Source organism: Ruditapes philippinarum, unplaced genomic scaffold, assembly GCF_026571515.1.
Source record: "Ruditapes philippinarum isolate M1 unplaced genomic scaffold, ASM2657151v2 ctg321_1_1_1_1, whole genome shotgun sequence".
Classification (NCBI taxonomy): domain Eukaryota; kingdom Metazoa; phylum Mollusca; class Bivalvia; order Venerida; family Veneridae; genus Ruditapes; species Ruditapes philippinarum.
Genome location: NW_026860898.1, coordinates 213,525 through 237,586, shown reverse-complemented (window position 1 = coordinate 237,586; position 24,062 = coordinate 213,525). Strand labels below are relative to the sequence as shown.

The 24,062-nt window shown below is 31.6% G+C and overlaps 1 long non-coding RNA gene across 1 annotated transcript; it reads right to left on the bottom strand.

Annotated features, from left to right (window-relative positions):
• Positions 1-1,601: 1,601 nt before the first annotated feature.
• On the bottom strand, positions 1,602-22,311 carry LOC132713798 (uncharacterized). Its single transcript, XR_009623487.1, has 2 exons — positions 22,178-22,311; positions 1,602-2,101 (listed from the first exon to the last, which is right to left on the bottom strand). It is a non-coding gene; the product is annotated as an uncharacterized LOC132713798 (long non-coding RNA).
• Positions 22,312-24,062: the final 1,751 nt, after the last annotated feature.

The window sequence follows — 24,062 nt, the reverse complement described above, 5'->3', positions numbered from 1 at the left end:
ATCACAGCCGAGGCACTGAACTGCTCTTGCGAGGAGATATGAATCTAATATTCAAACATTTACGCAAATATATCGTTCAAATCTGATATTTTAATCTAGATTACACAGACGCTCACAAATATCTTCTGCACGTCCCGTTCTTTGTTTTAATGTTTTGTTAATACGTCCATTCATAAAAACTAGCCTGCCATTTGTTTTAGTCAGTGGGGGAGTATTTAAGACTCTATGTATGGGAAATAAAGGACGCTGCTCTTCCCATTTTAGCCCGTTATTCACGCGCAAATTGCCTATTATATGTGCTTTATTGTGACATTTTATAATACATATAGTAATCAGAAACTTGATAATGATCAGATTAAAGGTTTTGATTATTTGTTAGTCAGATAATATTCTCAAATATTTTCATGCACTATTACGTTACTGATTAGATAATGCCAACTATTTTAACGCCAATGTTCACAAAATAGAAGCCATCTTAAAGAGCAATAAGTTTTAATGAGGTACTGGAATGTAATATTTCATGACTACTTTAATAGAATAGATTAGTTTTGGTTATCTTTTTACATTTAAGGGGTATCAAAGAGTTAGTTATATCTTACCAGTCTAATGTATTTTTCAATATTTGATTTATTTTTTTTATAATAATTAACTGTCAAAACAATGCTTATTTGAACTCATATAATTTTCCTATATCTAAAGTAAAATGCCATGTTCACTGTTGTACCTTATTTGTTGTTAATACAAGATATTGGAAAAGAAGCGTATATTTTGTAACCAATGTTATGTTGTGGTCCGTATTTGGAATTTGACTATCGTCAATGAGGAATTCAAACTATGTTCTAACATGATATGTGTGTGCATACATGTATAACATGTTTGTATAAATGAAAGTTTATCGTAGAAAGTTTTACACAGTGTCTTCAGTTGCAAAATAACAATACCCTACCCCTCCTGGACGCACCCCAACAGCCGCGGTTATCGTGACCAAATTATGAGTGGAACCAATACACATGTAGCACGGATACATCAAAGGAATAAAAATACTTCGCAAGCACTTATAGGACAGTACAGGAATTTGGTCATGTTTACTATTTGTCACAACGTTAATGGCACACGCGTAAAAGCCTCCGCCCAACTATGTTGGACACCATCCACACGCCACCTGGTTGATAATTTTAGACATTTGTATACAAATTACAAAATAACTTCAATGCCAAATGTGCGGAATTGGAACCCCGCTGAGGATTTTTACGTGTTTAAGTTTTTGATCTACCGGTACGATAATTATTGTATTTAACATGCAATTCGTTCATAAGTTAAATAAAGTAGGTACTCTTCAACTAAGTAACTAGGAGGGATTTTGTTGCTGTCAGAAGTACCTGACAACCGAACAGTCAAAGCGTTCGTGCTATAGCTATCAGCCCGGTCATAACTTCTGAATTTTTGTCACAAACAAATTTGGCATGTAATAATGTGGGGTTTACATTTTTTAGGGAAATGTGACCGAGATTTCATAACTCATTTGATTTTAAGAGGAGTCTATTAGAAGGTAATTGCCCCCTTAATGGTGCATATCGAATCATTAAATACAATTGTCTGTGCTTGGAAATGATTACTGAAATGTTTGGCACAAATTTATTCCAGTTTTTCTCTCATTAATGTAGTATACAACAATAAAAACAAATTCTTATTTTGTCAATAGGGTAAATTATTCTCTTCTTTAAAAACTTCTGTGTGGTCTTTAATGTTCGTCTGCAGAATTTTGATCTTTTTCTGGGGATTAGATAAAAGTCAGCGGCACGTGACATTTCCTCACGTGCAGTTTTCGACTAAAATTGTTCAAAAACATGTTGTCATAGCATTACATTTTGTTAAAGTATCATAGAGACGTAAACTTGATTTTTGTCGTTCTCCTTGCTTCCTCATATGCTCAACCTATTGGAAATCTCGCAAAATCTCGCAGAATATTCGAGAAATCGCAGCGTCCTTGCAAACAGATGTCATCTAATGTTATATCGTCTGTTCATTTTGACACTTCCTCTGTCAGAACCTTACTTCTACTCAGAAGAACTCATACATTGCAGCGACCGCCGGAAGGTAACTGAAATATTAATGTCAGAATTTATCAAAATCTGGGCAAATATTAAACGCAAGCCGTTGTATTTGCTCTCGCTAGAGCCCCGCTTAGTGATCAAATATTCATGTGATGCGTCAATTATTGAATGCTAAATCTGATTAAATCAGTCACGAAGAATAAAAAAGGTAATTGCGCACGCATGCATTAAATTTGTATTGTTTTACACAACGGGGCCGGCGGACAGCATTGCTTGGTGTATTCGTTGACGTGCGTATAGTCGCTATTTCGCGGTCTCTGCGTTTCCTTTGTTTTATTTACATAATCTGTATTCCAGGTTTGATATAGAATATATCCCACGCTATCGCGTGACCCACAGATCCGTATCAGTCGATATATGGGAGATATGAATATCTATCTACTGTCTTCTATCTTGATGTGTTTAAGATATTTAATATTATGGAGATAAAGCAAAGGGTTATCACAATAAATTAGGAGCTATTCAGACATATTATTGGACACCGTCTATTAGTTTTGATCCTGATAGCGTACAAAGTTAGACCTAAACGTTTAGCATCTGTTAGTCGGGTCGTCGAACTTATGACTTTTTTAATCATATCTGCGTTCCGATGAACATTGTCTTGACCCGTGTGTTCGTACCAATGGAAAACTATGAGAACGGTACGATTTGAATAAATGTCTTTAAGCGTTTCTTTTGTTCTTTACAAATGTATGCGTGTGACCAAAATGTTGTGAAACAATATGATAGTTAAGTTAAACGTAAAAAATGAATATAAAATAACTTTTAACTTGTATATCAAATTAAATAATGAGAATTGAATTAAGAAAATAAATCAGACAAACGTTTTTCTACAACTACGTTATAAAATAGACATTTTAATTAAATTCTCTTATAATAATATATATTTTTGTATAATCTTCAAAGGATAAACAAACATGTTATGTAATAATGGCATACTTTCTTCTCTAGAACAGCAGTTATGTTATTTATAACATTTGTAAACATGTACGTAATGCATCGAAACAACAACTTACAACATAATTATAAAGTTTTCATCATTTTGAAAGCAACCGTGTTTTTGTAATACAAAAGGACCTCCTCTTACAACACGATATTGTATTACTTTTTTTGATAGCAAAAACACTTTCTTCCAGCATACGGCACAGTCATTTTATTTTCTTCCGAAATCTGGCTTTACAGGATCCCTTCTTTTAACATTTAGCTTCAATCAACAACCGTTACTAATTGAATAAGATGGCTGTCTTAAATTAACATGTCCTATGGTAACCGAATACCCCTAAAATAACGTTTCAATGACTATAACGTTACTCTTAGGTCAATATCTTTTGCTCGAGTTGCGCAAGATACAATTATCGTCTGCTTGAGTAAATATCATTCAATTATTATTTTCAAATTAGAAATAACCTTTCGTAATCCTTATTAAATAAACTATAATTACATTTATAGCGGAAAGACGATTTTCATTAGTGAAACGTACGCCCGGGCACACTTTTTGGTTTCTAGGAGATTTCTTTGTCGCGTGGAGTGGCTATCAATATACAGCATCAATTATCGTTTGGACGTAGTCAAGCGTTTTTGTGACCAGGTGCCCCAAAGGTCAAGGTCTAATATTGCGGATAGCGCCAATTTTACGATTTAATAATAAAAAACTTTATTAGTATCTGCTTTTCATAGACTTGGTCAGTGTTGATTAAACACAGCAAAGTGATATAGATCTAATGTCAAATAACTCATTAGAAGTGTTGTATACACGTACAGAGGCAGCACCATCATCATAAAGTCGTCGCGACAATTTATCATTCATTCATGTCGCTTAAATCATTAATATTTCACATTAAATGAAATTATCAATAAAATACATTGCAAATTTCCTACTGATGTATTTCATAAAATCAATTCCCGTCCGTTTTTCCCGCCATGTCTATGAGCGTCTCTAATAGCAGATGCTTTCAAAAAGCAGACGACAAAAAATCAAAGCATCAACAGACAATTCATCAAGTGGACTCGAGTGCGCTGACGTTTAGAGCTAAACACTATGGAGATAATTAAGTTTTCTCTTTGTTCTGCCTCTTATGCTAACTTAATAACCACAAAAGCCTGTTATTAAAGTAAGGAGAATATCAGACGATTTATCAATATGGTCAGCGCGCGAGACTTTTACTGTCGTCTGCGGCAGACCAATGAAAATCAGAGCATCATAAAAATTGGTGATTTAATTCATTTGGACCATACTGACCTTGTTGCCAGTAATAATGATCAAGTCATGGGTGAATATATGCCCGAGCAGACGATCATAACAATATTGATGTGCAGTCAAATCATTTACAAACTTTAACACTAGACGTGCAATCTCCTCAAACGTAAACATGATATTTAAATTTTGAAAATGAACTTTTAAGAACACTAATTTTAACTCTGATTGCAACATGAATCAGTCTTACTTTGATTGAAATTACAAATTATATCCTTTACACTGTTCTCTCATAGATCTAGTTCAATTTCAGATCTCGGATTTAGCTAGTTTGAATATTTCAGCGTGATTGAAAGGAAACCTAGATGCATTGCGATTCTGCTTCCGTATTTTATGCTGAAGTCATATGGGACAATATGGCATTGACCCCAGTTGAAACCTAGCTGCACTCCAATGATACCTTGCAATGCTAGACTATAGCTGACGTCACAGCTGCGTCTGTCTGGTAAGAGACAGCACATCAATTCTTATGTATATTAAAGTGGATTGGCCTACATTGGGCACACTTTCCATAAGAATTTAAGATATTGATAAAAAAAAACACAATAAAAATGTATCATTTGGATTTGCTAATAGAGTATTTCTTGAAAATATATATTAATTCAGATAAGATAAAAGATAATATTTTCTTTGAGGACAATTTATTATCTGCTATATATAGAAATGATATGTAGGATCATGCATCTCACACTTACCAATGACCTCCACATATAACTATTAGTCTATTACATGGTTTATTGTCACATATGATTGTTAAACACATATATTCTTTTACTTGGAGCTCATACGCCACTTTTCATGGAATCGCACGAAAGTGTCTCAATGAAGGTTCCATGATCACATCTGCGGATGTTTCTAAATTCAAATTTTCACAAATTTTTGTTAAAATGATTAATTATGCTCCAGACGGTGCTAGGGGGCGTGGATGGTTGCTTGCAATTTCCAGTACTGTCCATGAAACATGTTCACTGCAACAGTTTTAAAATATTGCCGGTTTTGGCGTTCTTTTATAGGGATTCTGTTTTTTATTGGATTTTAATACTATCAGCATAATAATTTATGGTAAAACACACGTACAAAGTCACGTTAATGTACTTTCTCTAATAGTACATTCTGTAGTGTTTGTGTGACAGACGATAACTATTTGTATGAATTTTTAATTGCCATTAAAAAGTGTGTAGTAATATCTATAATTGCTTTTAGTTCATAAATAGAATTATAAAGTAGAATTAGTTTATTGTAGATTGTACGAAACAAACATTTGTCATTCTGATTTCACAACACTTTAAACTATCGTTGCCAATCACCCTTTTAAGATACAATGTACTACGTTTATACTATGTTTTGTTCTTAATTGTCAATAAGAGAAAAAACAATCATCAGCGGCAACGATTTTCAAACAATTTAGAATATAAGAATTGGAGTACTTTTAAGTAGGTATATCTCCGTGTTGTATGTAGTATCACTGTACATAATATGTTCCATACAGTTGCTTCTCCTCCACGATGCCCCACTTGTTGTTTATTTAAAATGACATCTAAACAGTAAGTGATTAGTATGAGTCAAAAGCACATTGTGTTAAAGATTTAATTTGCTTGGACAATACTTCTTTTGCTGTGACGTCACTACCGCGTACATCTTATGGTAAAATAGATTTCCTCATAGGCAAAATATCACATTGACAGAGTATATACAGTAAATGTCAAAAAAGACCATAAAGTTCAACTGTTTTGGACCTTTTTTGCATGTATTCAAACATTCTTAAAATTTAAAAAGACTCTGTTGGCTGTAAACCGGAACTGCTGTTTGACAAAATGTTACATGTATTTTAGTACACTGCACTCTTATTTATATCGTTTGATATATACCTTTTCACCAATATTGAAGGTAATGTTTGCTTTTAATGAGGACGAGTTATTTTTTAATTCAGAACGAAAATATGAATTTAACTGCTTCGTAGAAATATCTGTCCTTGTTAAGACATTAACAACGATTTTGTGCTAAAAATAGACACAAATATGACCATAAAACAAGTGTTGCGCAAACACAGCCTGCATTTAACACGATAAAAATGATGGATTCACAAATAAACAATACAATCTCCCGGCATTGTTATGACAAGATTCTAGGAAGACGCCCTGGTTTCCAGGAAACGCGCGCGACCTGATGCCCTCGATATTACCATCAGGTGCACGATGAATATTTATAAAGTAGTACATCAATGAAAATATCATGAAAATTCGCCATATTCGTAATGACCATTTTGCAGGTGTAAAGTATTTTCTTAGATTCGGGAAAACTGAGTTGGTTTACGTTGGTTGCTGTTGCGAAATCTAAAAATCGTTTCCCCGAATGGTTCGGCATACTTTCCCTTAGTTTTCTTTCAAATTTTTTCACATGTATGGAACAATTTGATAAAAATTGGTATCATATAGAGTATGCGATTTTGAAACGTTCATTCTCCGAAATATATAGATACATTTATCATATTGTTCTTCTTTTATTGTTGTTGTCATATGTATTGTTGTTGTTGAGAAGAGAGCTGATCTGGTACCTAGTTCTGATTATACTGATGGTTAAACGGGCTTTATAAAGTACTTGTACTTTAAGCGCTCCAAAGGAATATCTGAGAAAGTATTACTTGTTTATGTGATTCGATATTTATTGTTTTCACTAATTGGCAGACGATCTTTCTCGACAACTTGACAGACCAGGGAATACAGGTTTATCTAAATTCTGGGTAGATCTGTAGATGATTCTGAAATTTATCAAAGCAGCTTTATTCCTACAAATTTGCTTGTTCGCCGGAACTACAATATACATTAAAGTGAATGATCAAAGCTGAGTGTCGGAGTTTTATGTCAAAGGCCATTTGAAATTTGAGGAAATTGGTTGAAGGATTTTTTTCCCACATGATAATATAAAATGTTATTCTAATCATGTATCTAGCAGAAGATCTAATATTGATTAATCTGTTGACAAAATGAAGGTAACATGTTTATTACGATTCTAAGTTTGTTGATCAATATCCAAGTTTGTAGCAGAACAATTAATGGCACATCGGACACATTAGAAATTACTTTCCCCACAATGCATTTGAAAAGAGTCACGTGCTTAGTCGTACTTGATTTAATGAAAATATCATGTTTATCCGTAAATTGACATTGCCAACAAAGAGTGATACCCCACGAGTTCCAATTGTTGAAATTGACGAAAACACCCCATGTCAAGGTTAGATAACATTCCAGATAAATGTTGTCGTATGAATTGATGTTTTACCGCGGGTAACTGATGTTTTTATATAATAACTTCTCTTAATTGCAATGGAAAGTGAGCTATTTAATCTTAATATAGTTTTGATTGGTATTATACAAAGAGGTGCCCTTAAAAAGAACGGTAGGCATAGAGTGATTGTAAACAAAAGTTATAAATGTTAACATTCTATTAAAGCCAATATCGAGAATATCACGGAAAACATACAACCAGCAGGCGTACCGATATATAAACAGTTACATATCAATATAATTAAATGAAAATAAACGGTAACAGAAACTGTTGGTCAAGCTAAGCAGTTCGGCGCTGGTGGTGTGGACGTTAGGTGAATCAGTGGTTGAACTAAAAAAATCGTTAACTTACGTTTGCATATTGGCAATTTTTAATGGAAAGTCAGTTAAAGTGTTATAGACTTTATACCAAGAATAGCACAACAAATATGATTTTCAATTTATTTCTAAGTATATTTCTAAATTATCTTTTGCATTTCTTATTGTTTCGAGTACCCCAGCTGATCTATGTAAGGAATTCAAACTATGTTTTTAGACTTTTGGGCCACAGTGGAGTAAAGAGTTTTTTTTTATAGATCTTGCTGATATTTTAAAATTTCTCTTGTGGTTGTACAGAGTATAAAATTATAATACATATACCTTGAAAAAAAAGTTTTGAACATAAAGTAAACGTTATATTCTAGAATATTGTTGAAACATTTTTTCTGTCCTTGACTTTGATAAATTCGCTGCATCATGAACATTGATTCAAATTTGAGAACAAAATTTAATATCTCTTATTTCTTACACGCATGAAAATGATATTTTATATTATATTTGAAACATTTCCAATATTAAGATCGGGATAATGTCATTTTTTTATTTGTTGTAATACAATGTAATTTATTAAGTAATTCAATATTTTTGTGCCATGGTAAGAAACAAGGTTTCCAAGGTAATCTTTTCTTTTACATCTTCGTGTGACAGTTTAAGGTTAGTACATTTATGTTAAATTGTTGATCAGTGGTATCGCCATGGCCGAATTATTGACTTCGTGCTGCAAATGACTTTTCCCTTACCTTTTGTAGGTCATTATTTTTTATGTCATTATTTTATTATCCCCGAATACTTGAGAGCAAAACATATATAACAGATGAGAAGTATATAAAATACAATAGCATCAATTACATAACATACAAAACATAATTTAAGAAATACAAATACAGATTGTACTCATTTATACGTTTATATATTTGCCTTAAGCGAAAGTAAAGACTAAATTAAATGTATTTCTTATGTAAAATATAATCATATTTAGAGATGACAGGTAAAGATCCACTGCTAAATCCCGACTGTGAATTATTTCATTTGAACAAGAAACCCAGCAAGCATAAGGAAAGTATGGTACGGAAGGTACCTACACTTGCAGGATACGTACCGCTTTATGTCTTCCTTCATTAGTTCAGCCAGAAAGTCGACATATTATCATTACACCGTCGATTTGACTAAACCCCTAATCCATAAAACATATTTTCACATTTCTTTCCTTAAACAGTCTTGTTTATCAAAGTTTATTTTCAAATCTCACATTCATTACATCATGCTATAAAAAGGAGATTTTAAAGGAAAATTATATGTTTCTTAAATATTCATTATCCCTCTGAATTTATTAGCTTCTCATTACTATGGTTTCATTTAAAAAGGATGTTAAAATTTTTATGAATGCATAATATTAACTCAACGAGTTTAAATTAACAGAAGCTTTTTTCATCAGTGGTTTTATTCAACGTTCTTTCCCGCATCCCTTTGGCAATTTTAGAGATGCATTAATTATAACCAAGGAAAATTCAATATCACACAATTAAATATGGAGACAGCTATTACCATCGCCATAATTTCTCCCAAACGTAACGCCATTAATGTCATTTCAAAAAATCCCTACAGAAATTTTAATGTCATCATAGTAGAGTAGCGGAAAGTGGAATTGCTTGGAACTGTTAAGTTAATAACTTGATAGGATTGTAAAATTTTGAATAATGATAATGAAAAACTGTCTCCTAATAAGCCGAACATTAATTCGAAAAAAAATTCACATTGTGTAATTAAACTTAAACCAGCGTTCTCATATTTCATTTGAGATTAGGTGTTATGCTGGGGGCGCCCCTTGAACCCGTCCTGTTTGCAAGTAAACAATGACATTTGACGGAGAAGTCAGCAAGTTACAAAATGACATGAACATCGGTGAAAGGTGAGAACTTTGCATATTTAATTCGAGATTTTAAGAACAAAGAGCATTGCGAGTGCTTTCGAAGCATAAATTGAATTATCGCAAAAATCGACAGCAGGTCACAAGGTCTTGTAAAAAGCATTTTTGTATTTTCTTTGACACAAAGAATTTTCTTTTAATGATAAGATCATGCGCGCGTAAAATTATAACAAAGGTCAACACGTGACCTTAATCAACCACCAACTCTTTATGATTTCAACATTAAGAACTGCTTATTTTTACAAGATAAATTTGATCATTATTTCTGTAAGAAAATTACCATTCTCTCATAAAGTGAAATTTATAAAGACAACATTTAAGTTACATTGTATTTAAAAATTATTTCAAGTTTATGAATACATTATCATGAAAATAATGAATTTCTATAAGAAGATTTAGCTCTTACTGAGTTTATTATGAGTTAGTATTTGTATTATAATTGATAGGGTTAACACGGTCACTCATCACCTGACAGACCAGAATAGACAGAGGTAACAAATTACCAGTGTCCATGGAATGCATCTTCCACCAAAAATCAAGAAGAAACAATGCTGCATCCTGGATTTGGACCCGGGAACCCGAGATATTACTTCCAAATATTCTGTATCCCCATCCAACTAAACGATTGGCATTAAATAGTTAAACAGATCGGACATCAAAGGTTTACACAACAGTTATTGAGCAAGGTCAGCTTACACTTACGTGATGTCCTTGCAATTCGACCCGTGTTTAAATTATCGTCTGCTAAAATTTAGTGATTTGATCTTGATATACCAAAATTAACAATGGTCAGTAGAGGAAAGTCTATTGCACAAAAATAAGGGGTATAATCATATATTAACTCTTAATTTCCATTTTACTAATTCGACTTTGATAGGATACAGGTTACAATAGGTATTTGAACCCTTAGGAGGTCTACCTAGGTATTACCTATAGGAAATAACATTGATCTTCCATTATCCCTGAAATGAAATACCCCTGTGTGTCGCTTTCAGTTACCTTTTATGTTTTAGCTCTGTCAGAATGGGTTTCATTTTAATGCTTCATTAAGTAGATAATTTTTCAATTGATTATTTCAATAATTGTGATTTCCACGGTTAGTAACATCATTAGATTGTTGAACATTTTAGACTCCATTTTATTGAACTCATCTTGCGTATGTATTTAATTCAAACTTGTTTTGTCCCGTAGCTCAGTAAATTTCCTTTAAATAAAGGTTATTTTAATGACTTGTAGTGTTTTCTGCTATATCCCGTTAAAATTGTCTGCGTAAACATTACTAATGTGATTTATAATATACAATATTATAAATTATTAGTAAATAGTTCCGTGCTTCGCACTCGTGAATTATTTTCTTGTACACCCATAACAGTTGAGCAATTGTAAGACTATTTTATTTATCTTATAAATCAACATTTTTCTTTTGTCATCTTGTAATTTAGTGATCATTATATGACAGGTATAGATAAATAAACTGAGCTAGACATTTACATATGCAATATATTATATACGTTTCATTAAACAGACTCTTTCTATCCAGATGTCGTCTGCCTCAACTGATTGTCCATTTTTGGACAATGCCGTCAGAAATGAGAAAGCAAAAGTCAGCAGCGCTGAAAACAAAACCCAGTCTACTGAACGCTCGCGTGACTCTTGTGACCGGTTCATTAGCTCGTGCATAGTTGTTCGCGTGCTGTCGTCTGTCGCATTGCAAATTATGCCGACAGAAAGCGGACAGCTGATGTCATTCTCCTCATGTAATATATCAAGAAGTTTTTTTGTTGACTGACATTTGTGTAAATAAGAATCCCTTGATGGACATGGAACCATTCAAATGTAATTTAAGGGTGTTGTGGCTTTAGAAAAAGTAGGTCAAAGAATCCTTTAGTTTAGACACGAAATGGTCTACGATTACTTCCCTAATAACAAATCAATTTAAAACAACAACAACAAAAACAAAATGGACATGCATTTTCAACTGTTTACTTCTAGTGACCTTTCTACATTGACCACTACCCTTCTATTTTCAAAATAGTTTAAAAAGTTCCAACCGAGATAATTTGAACGCAAACTAATTTTCATCTCCGGTAGAGGTTAATGAAATCGTACCTGGACTAATTTACACGATATCTGGTCAGTCATTGTCAACCAAAGTGGATACTGGTGTGACATAACAATACCCGGACGTCTCTCAGCGTTCCAAAGTTTGCGCACGCGCACACAAATGGAAAGGGGAATTACCTTAAATGAGCTTCATTAATCAAATAGAAAGTGTCCACAATCATTTTCACACAGAGGACTGTTTTATACAAGCAGCGGTCACAGGGGGGCTTTCACCTGTCACTGATGCCAGTTCGATGACAGATATGGTAGGTTAATCTTTCTAGACCAATTAATCACCCTGAAAACATAACATTTTGTTAGCATTATGCCCATGCTCCCGAAGCAAATATCCTTTAAAATGTCATTTTCACCATCTGGTCAGCCGTTAGGTAAACAAGGACTAAGTGAGGTTAAGAGTGGACAATAACGTTCAACAAGTGGGACAACTTTAGTTTGACATGTTACGCGCAATTAGAAAATGAATTTGGTTTTAAGTGTGTATAGTTTAACATGTTTTACCGACAGCGTCATGAAACAAAAAATTGTTACTTCTGAAGCTTTTTTTAAAATCAATGAATTATTTGTAAATGCAAGCGTCCTTGGATTTCAAAAAATTAAATTAGACTATTTCAACTTTCGCAAGAGAAATTAAAAACATTTAGATCATTTAGAAAAATGTTTCTTAAAAAATCGTAATTTATACTAATTCTACACCGCCACAGACTTCTTAACCAAATGTAAAAAAAAACTACTTTGTTACAGTTCAATGACTTTTTAAAATGACGCAGCTTTTTTATTGTATTGTCTTTAGATTTTACTTAAAACAGAAAGTTTTTATTCACATGTCATTTAAACCTAAAAATAGCGTAAGGATGAGCGCGCGCACATTGTCATAATGTGCATTTCCAAAAAACCTTGGAGAACCGCTTTATCCGCGTGCATATTTAGATTTGATTTTTGATCCTAAAGCATATCTTATTGTCTACGTCTGACGTCCCAGGAAACACATTAATCACGTATTTCCGCATCAATAACATTCTCTTCTGCAATTGTCGTCTGCAACTATATAGATAAATCAAGTAATGTAATTAATTGTTCGGAAACATGCAGACAATCGCATGACATGCAGATGTATCTGCAAAACGAGCACATGCCACAATTTGTGAACGGTGATTTATCTATTAAATGTAAATGGTCTGAAACAGTGTAATATTGGAATTGACAGTTTTGTTAATTAGTATTGTTTAATACAAATTGGCAAATAAGCCAATTTTTGTTAAAAGATACTGCAGCGTGACGCCGGTAATTGACTGAACTACTGTTACTAGCTAGTAAAAACAAAAGTAAGCAAACAAACACATTAACATACAGACAAACAAACAAATGTGACAGCGAGTTATTGCAGGGATACAGTAGCAACAACAACAACAACAGTTTATTTCAGCATTAAGTAATATACATTTTACTTCTAGCCTACAATAATAGAATAATGTGTAGTGATAGGTCATATAAAGATTACAGTTAGTGTTATTATTTAAACAAAGAAGCTTTTGATTAGTTACACGATATTGTTGATTCATTTTAAAAAGATGATTAATACAAATCTTAAAACGTTTGTTGCCCGTGTTGATACCGAATTTTATTTGTATGTTTCGATTTATCATATGCCATGTATCATTGCGTGCTTCATAAAAGCAATTGTTTTAATGTTCCCTGAGCTATTGTTTCTAGAAAATCCAACTATAACCATTGTATAATTAAATATTATACATTAATTTGTATGCAGAGAAATACAATATTTATAGTTTCTTGGCTTCATTAGTATACATCAAAAGCACGAGATAAATCAGTATTTGGCACGCTTGGAGTGATAATTAGAAATGAAATTTTATTCGAAGTGCACGATGAATTCGCAATAAAGTATATTCTTTGTTCCTGCAGGCGACAATATCGTGCATAATGTTCTTAACGTGTATTACTTCCAAATGCAACCCGTTACAGTTGAGCAAAGAGTGTTCTTCAATAAAACATACAATTCCTATTAACTGGAAGCAAATGAGATATTCTAGGAAAAATGCACTTTAACGCTCTGTATGCAAGGAGAGCGTTCTTCTGCCAAGCAGATACAGTATATTAGCATGGTGAAAAGTTTTGCCATATACGATTTATTTATTTATTGCAAACAAATCAGTTATAGATACACAGACCACATTTCGCTTACAAAAATTATAATATTGATTATGTTTTAGAACTGGGTGTTTGTTTTAAGAGTCGTTCGAAAATAGCAACACAAAAGATAAGCTTTTCTAAAATTGTTACTACGTTTTATTTTTGTTTTATAATCAGCTACAGTTTGCAGATATTACCAGCAAATAGTTTACTTTAATTTAGTTAACAGTATCCGATTATTGTAAGCAAACTTTGCCTGCGGGATATCCCACTACAGCTTTTCCGACGGTGCTACCCAGCCGCACATGCAAATAATAACATGTTTGATACATTATTCAGTTGCACTGAGTCAATGGAAGCAGCACTTATGATTGTCGTTAATTATATTATTTTAAGTATTATGACTACAAGTACATCTGCGAATAATTAAACTGGTGATATTGTGTTATAAAAAATCATATGTATTTAAGTAAATTCTGTAACAATTTATCATATACATCTCATTTATCAAGCTCTTCATTTATTTGACTGCAAATCCTTGACAAGGAAGAAAATAAGAATTACAAACCCATCGAAATAACTGCTGATACTGCAGAATCTAAGCATAGACGATTTTATGTTCAAACGTCATCGGAAGTTGATGTATGACAAAAATATAAGACACAAAATCGAAATACTTGCTTTATATTGGCCGCATTAGGAGATATTATATCGAAGAAAAGTTGCCTCTTCAAGCCACGTCTGGTTGGAGAAACACGGAACACGGAATAATTATCCACTATCTATTCATTATAACAATTCACGACATCATAAATAATTGGTTTTAGTAGAAAAAAGTTCATAGTCATTTATAATATTATTTCATTATTGACAGTTATCAAACGGAAGAAGGAGTGAATGTAAAGTAATGAAAAAGACGCAATATTTCAAGTGAATTTTGAAAAAAAACAAATTATTTTCGTCTGCGTCTTTTTGTGCAAGTTGCACTTTTATAATATTGTAAGATCCACTTTTTATATTTAAGTTATGCATTTTATCTTGTCCAGATAATTATTTTAACAGTTAAATGATATAATGGAGGTACATATTTTCGATGTGTATTCCGACTTTTATACGTATTCAACGTATTTTATATGTTTATGACGAACTGTCGTCTGCAATTATGATACAGTTATAGTGTTATAATTTCTTTATAATATATAAGTATATGAATTGATTTTTTTCATACTCAACTCAACTCAAATATTTTATTAAAGTCTCATCTTTGCGCATCTTTACATATATTTAAGAAATAAAACACAACATTTTTACACAACACAAAGCCACTCCTACATAAGGAGTTATAAGAGACTGTAAAACTATTAAAATAATCTCTAAAATATCTACTTTTTAATAATAAAAAGTCAATATTTTGACACAATCTTACATGAATTATATGGCCAAATTTGTGCCTATCTGTCTGTTAATTATAATACTATGACAATAATTGTCTGAGCTAACCCTGTATATTAATACTTTTTAATTCATAAAATCGTTTAGCTAATAAATAAAATTCCTTTATTACAATACATTGTAGAAGTCTGTACACCTGAAAATTCCAGGCTGCTTTTTAAATTGGCAAGATCAATATTATACCACATAGGCATTAAATCCATACAATTTTCATTCCTGTTTTCTATATCAATAGCAACATTCCTATTTTAACCTATTAATAAAAAAAATATCTTTTTAAAAGAATTATAAAAGCACCATACTCAAACTTGTTGTACTTATATACATGTATTTACAACAATTTGGATTGTTAAAACATGTAAAAACCATATAAAATTAAGTAAAAAAAATACAATTCACTAATGACTAGATAAGTTGAAACATGTTCTATCATTTACATGCAGATTCTCTCTAACCGGATAGGCGCAACACCACAACAAAATTTTGTCAAAGAACTTCTATGATGGAAGGGTAAATTGTACTGGAGGTATTTTTCAACAACAGGATTTTATATGTTCTAAGTTTATTACCACCAGTATTTCTATTGGAATCATTCCTATTCAGGGAATGTTTCCACTTATCTAATTCAACTGACCGTAACTTGTTCTCGACCATTTCAACTATTCTCTTAGCACTAAAAACATGTACATCATTCATATCTATCTCAATACTTCTAAACATATTACATATTCTAAAATACTGGTTCTTACATCTAGAAGAAGCACCCCGTCTTGCCCAATCAAAGATTTTTTTTTTAATTCTACCACTATCCATTTTTGACATACACACACAGAGGGTGCAACGCCATGCCCACCCACCACCACGTTATCACAAATGTATCGCTTAAATTAAATCCTTGGGGAACTCCCTGGTGTCACACATATACTAAAGGATGCCCTAAAGATAATTCTGAAAGTTTGAATATAGAAATCAACTCAAGTTTCAATTTAAAAATGTAATTATTTTATTTGAAAAATTTTATTTGATAAAGATAATTCCAAATGCTCAAAACAAAGAATTTTGTTTGGAATTATATCTAAACTTTAAAATGTTGTTATTTTTTTCAAATAAAGAGGAAAAACTATCCATTTAGCGCTTGTAAACCCTACATTATGTCGACATAACTCAAGGTGTATTTGTTTCTTTTATCAAAGAAAATCATCAGATATATCCTCGTGCATAATGAGATTGTTTGATCCTAAAGCATATCTTATTGTCTACGTCTGACGTCCCAGGAAATACATTAATCACGTATTTCCGCATCAATAACATTCTCTTCTGCAATTGTCGTCTGCAACTATATAGATAAACCAAGTAACGATAATCAGTTATTCGGAACCATACAAACAATCGCATGACGTGCAGAATATGTCTACGGAACGAACACACGATATTAAAGAAAAAGGCTCTTTTTTCCATTGCTTTTAGATTATATGGCTAGTACAATGAACTGTTTTGATTGACAGTTTTGCCTATGTTACATTTATCACTGACACTGTTTTTTTTAAACCAATTTTCATTCAGGTTCTATTCAATTATAATTTAAAAAGACGTCTATTTTGAAATCAATAGAAAACTTACTTGTAACAGTCAATCTCTTTTTATAGACTTTTTCGACGTAACTAAGAATGGTAAATATTGAATGAAAACCTTAAATTAGATATAATGATGTAATAGATATATGCGCATTAATCCCTTAAAAATGCATCAGAACTAATTGTTTATAAGAGTGTTCTTGTGTTTATTGCTGTTGTCTTGGTACCGCTTACCAAATTTTTAAATATCAAGTTACAATAATAGGTCAGATGATCTCGCCATTGCTATCGAATAAAATCTCAAATGTAAAACATTGAGTAACTATAATTTTACATTTTTAACACAAGTGTAGCCTAGCGCAAAATATACATTTTAGATACAAATCTTTCAGTCCGTAAAATATCAGTTAAAATATTGAATGCTTCGTAAAACAATTTTTTAAGCATTCCCCGAGCTATTGTTTCTATAAAATCTATCTATAACACTATAATAATTAAGTATTATACATTTATTTTCAGAGAAATATAATATTTATAGTTTCTTGGCTTCATTAATCTACTTCAAAGGCACCAGAAAAAAACAAACCAGTATTCAGCATGCATGAGGTGATAATTAGAAATGAAATTTGCATTCTTAGTGTACGATGAAATTTCAATGTAGGTTATTCTTTAATTGTTCCTTCAGGCGACAAACTATTCTCTATTCTAAACAAAATTTTGCTTCTAAATGCAAGCCTGTCGGAACGGTCTATATTTATTGCAAGAAATGAAGAATAAAGTACACATATATTATTTAAGCAAGTAAAACATATTCTTAGCATACCCTGCAAATAACCGACTTTCTGCTTTGATATATTCTAAATTGCAACCCGATTGATAGATACCTACTCTTTCTTTTTATTTGAATAACACTAGATTTACCCACAAAAATTGACATGTGCTCTTCTGTTAACAAATATGTTGCGGTGAATTTCTTATTGTATCCACTAATCTGATCATTAGAATTAGACATGTCAGTTATCTATGCATTATCTATTGTTGAAAATCTGGAAGAAAGGTGATTCTTCGAAAGCATTAATCACAACAATATTACATGAAAATTGCAGACTCGATTTGATCGAGTCTGTACATGAGGGATGATGAAAAAGTGCAACATCCCTCATGCCCCCCCCCTAGCACCGGCTTGAGCGGTTCTTAATTTTCAACACTTAAAAGCGCTGGAACCAATGATCCAGAAGGCCCAGAAAAAATATAACACACTGAAGCGAAGTACGGGACAACTTCTCACAGCTGCCACACGGCACTTGGCACCTGTTGTATACGAACAATACACTTACTATTATTACTAAAACAACCAATCAGTAAGTCTGATTTGGACTAGTGGATATAATTGATATCATGCAAGAAGAAATTTTTTATTTGCATAAGCTTTTGTTAAGCTTGAAATATTTTGTATATAAAGTTTATTAAGCATTTCGTTTGGGGTTACCATATATTATGGGCATAATTGCAGATACGGCCGTGTTTTGGCTTACCTCACCGAAAACATTCATTGCAATTTACATCAAATATTGATTAACAATTTTTATTTTGAGTATTTGGCTTTAAGTAGCAATGCGTTATGGGTATCAAGCATGTTTTTTTTGTCTTGTCATATAATTTTTCTTCCAGTTTACATGAATTTCATATAAAAATCATAAATTTTAATCACAAAGAATACATTCATTGGAAACAAACATGGTATCACTTGCTTTAAGAAATTCATTATTAACTGTAAAAAGATTACTACTAAACCTGTTCCATCTCCTTATGCATGATAAATTGTTTTGATTTTTATGTACCAAATTTCTAACATTACTGCAAACATTACCCTTTTCTTTTTGTATCTCACATTGACTACTATATTTATTTATATGCATATACAAGATGATGTACTATGTGCAAATCTGAATAAATCATTTGTCCTGTTCTTTTTAATTTTGTTTATAAAGCATTCGACAGAGAATGTGCAATGTGCCATCTAAAACTGTGAATTGTACCAAGATGTATTTGGTGAATATGAATAAATATGTATCCTTGTATTTTCTCGACACATTGATAACCACCTGGCAAAGTACTGATAATAATCATGCCTATATACAGATAAATAATGCAAGAGACAGCTGATGCGAGCAAGATTGTATCTTGGTTCGTATCTTATTAACTACAAGTATGTCATTATTTGTATTTTTTTCAAATATGTGACATTATCCTGCAAAATGATCTTTCGTGTACAATAATTCGTTTCAATAAATGATATTTTGTATTTTGCTTAATTGCTTGATATTAACAGACATAGTAAAAAACACACCCTCGCTAATTTGATTATGAAAAGCTTATAAAGAAGAAAATGGTGATGCTAAGGCTTGAAATAATTGCTTGAGCATCATACTTGACTTACACAATTTCATATACAGTTTGATATATTGTGCAAATATAGAAGACGAAATGAAAGTAATTTCTGTTTATGATCGGCAGTCTCTTGTTTCTTGATACAAATCATAGCAATATACATAAATTTAAAGAAATGTGTTTGTGGAAATGTTCCGAAAATGTGATCATCGTTTACGACAAATCATCAAGAAATCTGCTTAATAATAGCGACTGAATATTTTGTTCTATTTTTGTTTGTGCTTCATGTGTATTAAATACTAGGGCTCTTTTTACAATAAATTCTAGAATAAGAAAGGAACGTCACTGTATAGTTTTTAAATCATTATGGAATATTGCTAAATTGCACAATGGTAAAATGATAACTCAATAATTCTTTCAATAATGGCTATGGCTTTCTATTTGTTTTAACCATTTATTCTGTTTGGTCAACAGAAAACAGTAGGAACGTAAAACGGCAACTATCCAGTTTTTCTTATATCATATTATGAGCTATGGTGATATTAAGGCCTACTGGGCCAGGGGCTTAATTGTATTTGTTGATATTATTGCAGATTTGTATTTTTTTAATCCCCGGTAATAAATAATTTAACTACTCGATAATGTTTTGTTTGTTCCGTGTTCAAGTTGAAACTTTGGTAGAAATATATTGGCAATTTTGCTGCTTATAGAATGGCTTCATCACTTACAGATATTTGCCTCATTCGGGAACATTCTCGAAGTGGCAAGGACTATACGTAATTGTCAATGATATTCCCATTTTGCTCAGAAAATCCCTTCAAGTATACTGCAAATAATGTACGATATTTCAATATTTCAACATTTATAGACTCTTATTGTTTGCATCATACACAGTCATAATAGATATAACGATCACAACCAAGTACAAACATAAATTATGCAGTATGCTATCTTTTCTTGCAAAATTTAAATTACCAGATATATTTTGCATGTGATAATGATAATAAGTGAGGAACTAAATATGAATAATATTAGATAGTGTAAATGGTGTTTAGATAATAATCTGTTAATTACTAGTGAATTAGTACTTTTCTAAACTACAGCTACTTTTAGTACTACTACGTCATATAGAATATTTCACAGAATATCTCCAATATTACAAAATTATCTGCCTATGTTATACAAAATATAACATCATCATACATTTTTGTCCTTTCTTTTTTTTATCAGACAAATCATCATGATTTATTCACCAGTCAATGAATATTCAATGAACCATTGTGATTGGTTGATAGGTAAAGTATTTATCTGGAGAATTATTTTATATGTATATGAGTTTCTTACCAGAGGTACACTAAATGACAATTTTTCTTCGACATAAAATGTAATGATGATGATCATGGTATGAAATTACTTCAATTTTGTGTCTCGCTTTTATGCCATACATCAAATTACGCTGACGATTAAATATAAAAAATTCTCCAATATTAAATTCTGCTATATCAGCATTTTGTCTATTGCTTATCGTTCTTATTTTCTTCGTTGTCTGACGTTTACAATCAAGTGAATAGGAAGATGGTTGATAAATAAGGCTAGAAACCAATCGGCAATTCAGCAAAATATAAAAGCTTATGATTATTATCCAAAAAGGACCATCTGCCACCATATGACGATAGTTTTGGTTGTACTTTGCATGCTTATAAAAAGAAATAAAAAGAGTTTTGTCCACAATCAGAGTGTTTTGAATGATTTACCAATATACTTTTCTTGAAAATCATTATACTTTGTACAATACTTAATTTAAATATCAGGGAACTCATAATGCATACGTAAAGCAAAAATAGTTTGCTTATTGTACGTGCGTCGGTGCACGACATTCCGTCGTAGACACTTAACAGAATATGGCTATTGAAATAATACGTCATTTTAGTATTGCAGGTTAAATCGTGAAAAAATCTTTGCTTACAAGTGATGTAAACAGAATTGGATGCCTTGTATGTTGCAATTTGTAAATAATTAATAATAATCAAAGAACATTATGCACGATAATGTCGCATGCAGAAACAGAGAATAAACTTTATTGCAAATTCATCGTGCACTAAGAATGAAAATTTTATTTCTAATTATCACTCGGAACATGCTAAATACTGATTTATCTGGTGCTTTGATGTAGTCCAATGAAGCCAAGAAACTATAAATATTTTATTACTCTGCATATAAATTATTGCATAATACGTAATTACTACACTGTTAATATATGGATGTTCGTTTGTTTTAGGAAACAAGCTAAAATTACTCAAAGTAATATATGATCATTTCTGAGATTCATGTCTTAGATAAGTATTTTACAGTGGGGCTATAAATTACCTTATATGTAATTGAATAACATATAATAATTCACTTAATTTAAAGTTTTTATTATATTTTAATTGCACGTGTATTAATTTGGGCCGTTTAGTTTCAACATATCAACGTTTATGAGCATTAAAAAACACATTAAAACAAGCCCCCTCATATCATTCGCATTAAAAACGGTATAAATAAATGATACATTGAAATCTATCAAAACTGTAATTCGAAATATAACATACCTTTGAAATCAAAACCGGAATGAAAAAAAGTGAGTTCCCTATCCCAACACTGTTTTATGCACTCATTATGAAACTATATCGGCAAGTCATGCGATTGTTTGCATGTTATCGAGCAATTGTTATGTTACTTGAATTATACTATTTGCAGAGAGTTGTTATTGATACGGAAATGCATGATTAATGCATTTTCTATGACGTCAGACGTATACAGTGATATATGCTATAGGATGAAGCAATTTAATCATACACCGGACTTTATCTGGCCATATTTTTTCAATTAAGGAAACAAATGCATGTTATGACAACATAACAAAAGGCGGGTGAGGGCTTAATGTTTACACACTTCCTATTACATTTGCGAGAGGTATTTAAATGACATGTTAAACGAATTAAGTTGTTTTTTTCGCTTTATTTGTTATTTTTGAAGCATATCCGCAGATATACATTGACCCGCATCATACTTATCAAGTAACTAGAACGTAAACTTGACATAAAATTGTAATTATTCAAGAGTATTACTTTGATATATGTCTGCATATGTTCGGTAACATACTGTTCCATTCAAATTACATTACATGTACTTAAAAGTATTAATTAGCTTATAACTTCTTCTAGGAACAACTAACCAACTTATTGTCATAATTCATCATCTAATCATTATATCTGTAATCTAGAGATGAAGCCGTATTTATAATGTACTTTAAAATCAGACGTTGCCAAAGTTAACATTACATTTCTACGACATAAGATCTCTTAATGCGGACCGTAAAAAGACATTACTTCGATTTTGTGTCTAATATTTATTCCATACATCAAATTCCGATGGCGTTGAATATGAAACTGTCTAAGCTAAAATTCTGTTATATCAGCATTTATTCAATGCTTTGTAATTTTCTTTTCTTCCTTGTCTGGGATTTAACAATCAAGCGAGTAGGTGGTTGATACATGAGTCTGGGAACAAATTTTCAATGCAATAAAATAAAAAAAAATCATAATTTCATTAAATTAAGCCTTTTAATAATAACTTTGTCGTATATGTAGTATATATGTATACTTAATGTCCTAATATGACAAACACATAGTTTGTTACATCAGTTAACTACAGATAATACTAAACACTCTCATTGTCCGACGAAAAGGCCGAGTGGTTACTAGTAGTCAATGATTGCTAGAAATATGGGTTCAAGCCCCTTCGGGGACAAGCAACTGTTATCTTGAACAAGAAATTTCACTCTCATTGCTTAACACTGGTCGTTTCAAATTTGTGTCTATTAGCTACGAACACAATCGAACAAAAATAAGTTATGTATAAACTAAATTAATGTTTACCGTTTGATTGAACATAACATTTGCAATTGATCTTAATGTACTTTTTTGTATTCTATTCTGAAGCCAAAAAGACATTGCTTTTACGAAATATGTAAAACCTAAATAATGAAAATATTATTCAAACTTGTTTTATATAAACTGTACATTACAAAGACACGTTATTCTATATTGTCGTAAATTGTAAACTTTTGCAATACACCCCTTCTTACCGAGTTAATAATCAAGAATACTATTTGCTTGTATGATATACACTGTACCTGCTTTTATTTGGCAACAATGTACTATTAAGAACATTATGCACGATAAATGTCGCCTGCAGAATCAGAGAATACACTTTATTGCGAATTTATCGTGCAATAAGAATGAAAATTTTATTTCTAATAATCACTCGGAGCGTGCTAAATACTGATTTATCTGGTGCTTTGATGTAGATTCACGAGGCCAAGAAACTATAAATATTTTATTACAATGCATACACAATAATGCATAATATGTTATTATTATACGAATATAAACACATGCAATCTTAACCGATTTATATAAGTATCATTTATTA